Raw genomic sequence first — 8,011 nt, forward strand, 5'->3', positions numbered from 1 at the left:
TAAAAACTTATCGTAGCAGCCTTTTTATAATTTAAGGTTAGAGAAGTGAGATGCCAGAAGAGATGAAGTGTGTTTTTCAGGAAAAAAACAGATAGTTGACTCAACTAAATATATATGATTGGTAATTATTTGAAGGGCATAGTTACCTTATTGTCATAAATAGGGTTTTCCCTTGGGTGTATTAAAGAGACATGGATGAACACCAAAACCAAGTCGCGCCATTCACGGCTCTCTCCCTCTCAAGTCTCAAACACAAACTCTATCATGATACACCCTAAATGTGTACTTGATCATCTTCATCATCAAGGTCTGAATCGTCTTCCTTCGTCGTATTCCAAAATCTAAAAGGTACACATGATTCTCCTATTCTTTGTTCTTCATTATCATATTAACATAATCGATTCAACACATTAAATTTGTTCAAACCGAAAACCACAAAGTTTTTAGGAGATTAGGGAAGTGTATTTCATATTTTATACATACTTTGTTAGACGATGTAAACTAATAACCTGAAGTTGCGACCAGTCGCACATTTTTTTTTCTTGGAAGCAAATTATCCCAACGCTGTGTATTGTAAATAGCATATGCACTTTTGAGTTTTTCGGCTTGTGCCTTGGGCCCTGAAATTATTGAGGCCCACAAATTGTTAAAAAGATTATAGAACTACTGAAATCAAGGTTTTTGTTTTAACTTTAAAATGTCTATCCATCCAATGCTACTTTCAAAAAATATTGGCCTAAAATTTTTTTATATAGCAAACTCATTATCTTGATCTCCTAGTTGAAAAGTTCTCAATTTTTTACTCTCATCCGGACTCTAAAAATGATTGATTTAACATCTCAAAAATTTTCCGTCTAAGTTTGGGTCAAAAATGTCAATTCTTAAAGTTCAAGGACTGAAAAATGAAAATTCTGATTTTCTAGACCCATCACGCTACACGAAGGGATAATTATAATTCCATCGTGTTACGCGATGGAAGTTCAACAAGATCGAGAAAATGGCGGTATAGTGCTACGCGATGGGCAAACCAACTGAACCATCGCGATGAGCGATGCCCATGTTAAGTAACCGAGTACACGTGTCCAACCACGTGTCAACACGTGACGTGATCTCATGAATTGTGGCGTTGCGCTACGCGACGGCCACAGCCCAAGCTCCATCCCGATACGCGATGGGAGCCTGAAAATGCCTATAAAAGGGGATCTACGGGTTTGAACCCAATTCATCCCAAAACACTTTCTTCAACACGCACATAACCTTGGAATTCGGCCCTAACCTTCCCGGCAAACCGACGACTCGTTTTCTCAATATACGTGTATGATACGAAGCCCTGAAGCCCTGATAACGTCCAAACCATCTCAGTTACTGAAGCCCTACGACGAGTTGCTGCTCTTTTCTTATTATTATTATTCATGAGTGATCGTTAAGGTAGGAATTACGTTTTTAAGCTATTTAATATATAGTTATGATAGCTTAGACCTAATCGAGGTTAAAGTCTTTAACCTTAAAAGATTTCTATATTCTAACTAATAGTTTTTACAAAAGAAATGGCGTTATTTTCATAAGAAGTAATGTTAACAAAATTATATGTTTTGACGGGCATGTAGTAAATGGAAGGGGAATATCATTAGTAGTAAGTTTCTTGTAAAAGAAAAGTAATTCGTACAAATCTCAATCAACCGCGGAACCAGCATACTTACCTAGAGAAACTTACCAACATGATGGAACCTATTAGGTCAAAGCATGCTATCCCAATCTTGAGAGAGAGAGAAGAATCCTTTTAAAATGTGAAACGAAAAGAACATTTGACAAAGAAATGTCATCAGCCAAATGAACAGTTCCATATTGATGGACTGTGAAAGATGACCCATTGGGAAAATTGACAGGAATAAGATTTTTAAGAAAAAGAAATACTTGAAAACAGATTTTTATCATGGCACATATAATCATTTGCACCAGTCATGGCAGGTTTTGGGCTTGTGCAGACTGTGCAGCTGCACAGGGCCCATTACCATTAAGGGCCCGTGATTTTGTTAAACAATACGTAACAGGTCCACAAGCCTAGAGGTGCATAAAAAACCCTAACCCAGAACCAGACCCGAAAAAAATACCAGGAAACCAGTTTTTTTATACCCGTGTTTTTAATTCCCCAAACCTATACCCGACCCTACCCATAGGGTACAGATAGGTTATGCATTTCAGTACAAAAACCCGTACTAGGAACCGGACCCGATTTATACCTGGTAATACCCGAAAACCAAAACCGGTTCCATACCCGGAACTGGGTTTTTCCAACACCTGAAACCGGTTTTTTCAAATATCCGATCTATGCCTGAAAAATACCTGAAAAATATTCGAAAATACCCCTAAAAATTGTAACCCCTTAAAAAATTCAATCTATACCCGAAAAAGCCCCAAAAAAACCCAAACATGGGGATTTTCAATATCCGAAAATAGGGTATTTCAAATACCCGGTTTTAAAATACTCGGTTCGATACCCGACCCAAACCCGATGCACAGGGTATGGTTTTTAGAGAGAATACCCGGACCTGAACCCGGCCTGGGTATAGCCAATACCCAATTTTCTAATACCCGGTCATACCCGAACCCGGTTCCATACCCGAACCTGGGTATTTGAAAAACCCGATTTGTGCACCTCTACACAAGCCTAATAAAAAAAGCCCAGTTAACCAGCAAACCCAAGTAAAAATTTTATAAAGGCATGGCCCATATTTAAAATACTTTGAAGTCTGACCCATAGTTGATGCTTTCCCTAGAGGTGCATAAATCGGGTTTTTCAAGCATCCAGGTTCGGGTATGACCAGGTATTGGAAAATCGGGTATTGACAATACCCGGTTCGGGTCCGGGTATTATCTCTAAAAACCATACCCTATGCATCGGGTTCGGGTCGGGTATCGAACCAGGTATCTAAAACCGGATATTTTAATACTCTATTTTTGGGTATTAAAAAAAATCCTATTTTTGGGTTTTTTGGGGGCTTTTTTCGGGTATGGATTGTATATTTTTAAGGGGTTGCAATTTTTAGGGGTATTTTTAGGTATTTTTCAGGTATAGATCGGGTATTTGAAAAACCCGGTTCCGGGTATTGGAAAAACCTGGTTCCGGGTATGACACGTGCTCCGGTTTTCGGGTATTATCGGGTATAAATTGGGTCCGGTTCCGGGTACGGGTTTTGGTACTGAATCATACCCTATTCGTACCCTACGGGTAGGATCGGGTACGGGTTCAGGCATTAAAAACTCGGGTATAAAAAAAATCAGTTCCAGGTATTTTTTCGGGGTCGGTTCTGGGTTCGGGTTTTTTGTGCACCTCTACTTTACCCTCTTTAAACATTAATTAAAACATGTGGTTGAAAATGGGTTTCTAGAGTTTTAACAACTCAAGTGAGTTTTCATTTTATACTTAGCCTATACACACACATATAGTTTGGAGGGGGGGTGTTCTTGCCTCCTCATTCCATTTTTGATAGTCAAAGAGCATCGAATTGAAGAGCAAAAGAATATGGACGCAAACACACGATCTACAATTTTGAGTCAAATCTATACGCCACCGGAATACTTTCGTTTGAAAAAATATGTATGTATCCGAAAGACTCGCCAGAAAAATGACGAGGTAGCGGTTTCATCGGAAAATTAGATATCTCCATCACCCTCCGTTCATTACCCAAACTAGAAGCAGAAGAAATCTAGCGCATCATCACCGCCTTCCTCCGTCGTGTCGCATCCATCATCCATCACCGGAGGAGAATGAAAGAAACTGACGTTCACGTTTTGTCCGACGAATGCAGATTATGCCGTCGCGTCTAAAATAAACAAACATGTTGAATGTTAAGAGTGAATTTGGTAAGGGCGTAGAAGGTTATATATAGGGATGAAACGATGGGGGTAATGGTTGTGACGGTTAGATTTAGGATTGCGACGGTTTGTTATTAATGAAATGACGGTTGAATTTAGGAGTATTACATAGACAATTTATATTATTATATTAATAGACTCAAAAATCAAAATAATAAGTGGTGTGCATGGGAATGCACCAATTCTAAATGTAATAATAGATAACTAGGATAATAACCCGTGTTACACACAGGGTGGAAAACATATCAACAAACAATATAAAATATAAACTATGCATTCAGTTAACACAAATATTTAACATAAGTTTTTACCCTCAAATGTTAAAAAAGATGTTAAACTATATCTATAACATAAAAAGAAAATACTTTATAAATAAACAATGCAATGAATAAGAAATAATATAACATAAATGAACCATTATAACTGAAAAAAAAAATAAAAAACACATATTAGTAAAAGATTTTGTAATATTAATCGAAAACTAAGTTTACAAATACATACCAGCTTAAAACTGTATCACAGTAAGTTTTCAAAAATCTCTTTGTAAACAGCTTTATTTAATTTTTTTTTAAATGTTCCTAATTGTTCTAAAGAACGTTTTTTTTTCTTTTAGAGTGTTTTTTATAAATAATTTTCAGAGATCTCTATATTTTTATAGCATTTTTCATGTCATTATAAATAAATAAATAAAACTTAAAGAACATTCGGTTTGATCACCATTCACCGGTTCTTCTTCTTTTCTCAAGAGTAAATTAAATCATTGACAATGTGGTTATTAATTGGAATAAATAGACTTAATCATGAAGTTAATTGCATTAATTTGAATAAATAGATTTAATTGTAGAATTAATTGTATTAAATTGGAATGCTTATTTTAATTTAGTGGATTAAAAATAATTGTGAATATTTGGAAATTATTGATATGGAAATGTGATTACATGGAATCCTATGTGGATAGGCTAGAATAAGTACATGTTGAGAGAATCATCTTGCTTTAATATATTAGTAAGATATTACAAAAGATGTTAAACTATATCTATAACATAAAAAGAAAATACTTTATAAATAAACAATGCAATGAATAAGAAATAATATAACATAAATAAACCATTAGACCTGAAAAAAAAATAAAAAACACATATTAGTAAAAGATTTTGTAATACTAATCGAAAACTAAGTTTACAAATATATACCAGCTTTAAACTGTATCACAGTAAGTTTTCAAAAATCTTTTTGTAAACAGCTTTATTTAATTTTTTTAAATGTTCCTAATTATTCTAAAGAACGTTTTTTTCTATTTTCTTTTAAAGTGTTTTTTATAAATAACTTTTAGAGATATCTATATTTTTATAGCATTTTTCATGTCATTATAAATAAATAAATAAAACTTAAAGAACATTCGGTTTGATCACCATTCACTGGCTCTTCTTCTTTTCTCAAGAGTAAATTAAATCATTGACAAGGTGGTTATTAATTGGAATAAATAGACTTAATCATGAAGTTAATTGCATTAATTTGAATAAATAGATTTAATTGTAGAATTAATTGTATTGAATTGGAATGCTTATTTTAATTTAGTGGATTAAAAATAATTGTGAATATGTGGAAATTATTGGTATGGAAATGTGATTACATGAAATCCTATGTGGATAGGCTAGAATAAGGATATGTGAAGAGAATTATCTTGCTTTAATACATTAGTAAGATAAATGAATGGTTCATTTACTTAAATAAGAAACTCATATTTCATTCTTTTAGTTACATCTCTTATAAATAAATAAAAAACTATAAATCATATCGACTATGTATTAAAATAACTGGTAGAACTGTTTTTTTAAATATGGTTTTGAATGATGATTAACAATTACCATTATTTATATTCAAAATGAAATGGTTCAAAACATACTACCCTAAATTCAAAACCTCGGGCAAGGCCTCACGATTCCTATAACTACTTAAACAAATTATTTTCCTACAATAATTTTGTGTTGTTTATAATGTGTTACTATACTTACCGTCAAACTACTGAGTACTCTCACACACACACACACATATTGGGGCCTATTTTTTTTACTCGTACAGGGTCTACAATGACCCATGCATTCTTAAGAACGACCCTGGCACTAGTGTCAATGATCCATTTAGAACAATACTTTGAAGAATCAATGGACGTATTCGAAATAACAGAATTGTTTGAGTCTGCCATTGAACGCAAAAGAAGGAAACAAACGCATAAGAAGAAGAAGAAGCAAACAACAACAATAAACCATTGTATAAGATATACGCCGTGTAAGTAGTTATACGGCGTATAAGGTCATGAAATTCTTATACGATGTGTAAGTGAGAAAAGGGTATAAGATATGCGGGGTATATCTTATACGGAGTAAGAGATATATGAATGAGTTAAACGTCATGAAAGTTATACACCGTATAAGTTCAACAAGCACAATTTGCAAGATTTTGAGTGAGAAAGAATACGAAATGATCAAAAACTTTGAGAAACTGTTCAACACCAAGATATGACATGTTGTGAACTTTTAGCAAGATTTGAATGGTTAAAACTTCTGAAATGATGAAAATGGATAGAAAAGAGATGAAATCTCAAAAGAGATTGAATGAAACGAACGAAATTGATCAAAGAACAATCAATTCCCGAACAAAACACAAGAATGATCAACGAAAATGATCAGATGAAGATAAGAAAATCGGCGAAACCGGTTGAAATGAAAAGCAGGATTAAGAACATTGCTCTGATACCATGTAATCGTTGATGAGTGATGGCATCGAAAGAAAAGAATAAAAGAAGCAAGGAAGAGAAATTTTATTTCAATTAGAATTAAAAGTTGAAATACAAGAAACAAGGAATCTATATTTATATACATATACACACACACACAAAAAAAAAGACATATACGATGCATAACATATGCGACTCATATGCTATACGCTCACAGAGTTATTCCAGAATTTTACGTAGCGAAGTTCCTCGCAACGTACAGATGATTCTAGAGGAATTTTGCATGGTAAAATCAAAGCATTAGCATTAGCATTAGTATTTTGAATTCTATCATCTCATATTGGTATGAATATATGTGATACGAAAGAAACCAAGAAAAGAAAAGAAAGCAAAGCTCCCTTTTTTGACCTGGGTGGGGTCGAGGTGGCAAGCTTCACGTGAACATCTAAGTTAAAGGTGAGACCACACTATGTATGGTTTCTTTCGGGTCAAAGTCAATCCATAATCATCATGACTACGTGTTTGATTTATCAACACAAATTATATGAAACATAGCCCATTCGAGTTTCGACTGTTGTTTATTTGGTATTATTAGTTTTATAAATATAAATTATAACTTACCTTGCCTCTCCCTCTTTAGGGATTATAAATTATAATTCCTAGAATATATATGAGCTTTTTATCTTTTTTTAACTATAAATAACTCAATAAACAAAAGAGTGTGTTTAATTGCTTATTTCCGTTTACTCATAAACATACATAAATGAATGTGAATGTCTTCTTGTTCTTTCATTAGCCGAAATGCGGAATGCCTAAGGCTTCATTTTAAAATTTTATACTGGGTGAATCGGTTGACGGCTTGACGCATATAGGTCAATTAGTAACTAATAAACTAATTTAAATGAATAACTAAATGAACCACCTATATATAAATGGGTGAATGTAAAAGAACGTAAATAACCATCTTAACACAGACATGATGATCGATGGTCTAAGTAACATGTTTAAAAGTGAAAAAAACTACTCTATGTTGTAGATAAGTATCCTTTAATATGCTTGGCAATAATGCCTTGTTAAAAATCTTTCCAGAAAAATTATAGTGGGAGAAAAACCATAGTTAAGAAAAAAAAAATGCAACTTGCATTTTCTCCCTATGAGATATATCAATGCTCACCATACACAAAATACCTCCAAATGACGTTAAACGGGTGCTCTAGACAACAGGATAAATCGATGCAATCATATCAGTTATGTTGAGTGTTGACTCGCTTAAATTTATTACTAGAAAAAACTAGAAGGCACAAAACTCAGTGACTGAAAAACGAGTACAACATATCGGATTAGAACTACGTTTCACTAGCACATGTACTAAGAATGTAGTATCATATCTTGGGATAT

This window comes from Bidens hawaiensis, unplaced genomic scaffold (genome assembly GCF_021521415.1).
Source record: "Bidens hawaiensis isolate Kalapana, Puna unplaced genomic scaffold, B.hawaiensis_p1.1 tig00002977_1, whole genome shotgun sequence".
Lineage (NCBI taxonomy): Eukaryota > Viridiplantae > Streptophyta > Magnoliopsida > Asterales > Asteraceae > Bidens > Bidens hawaiensis.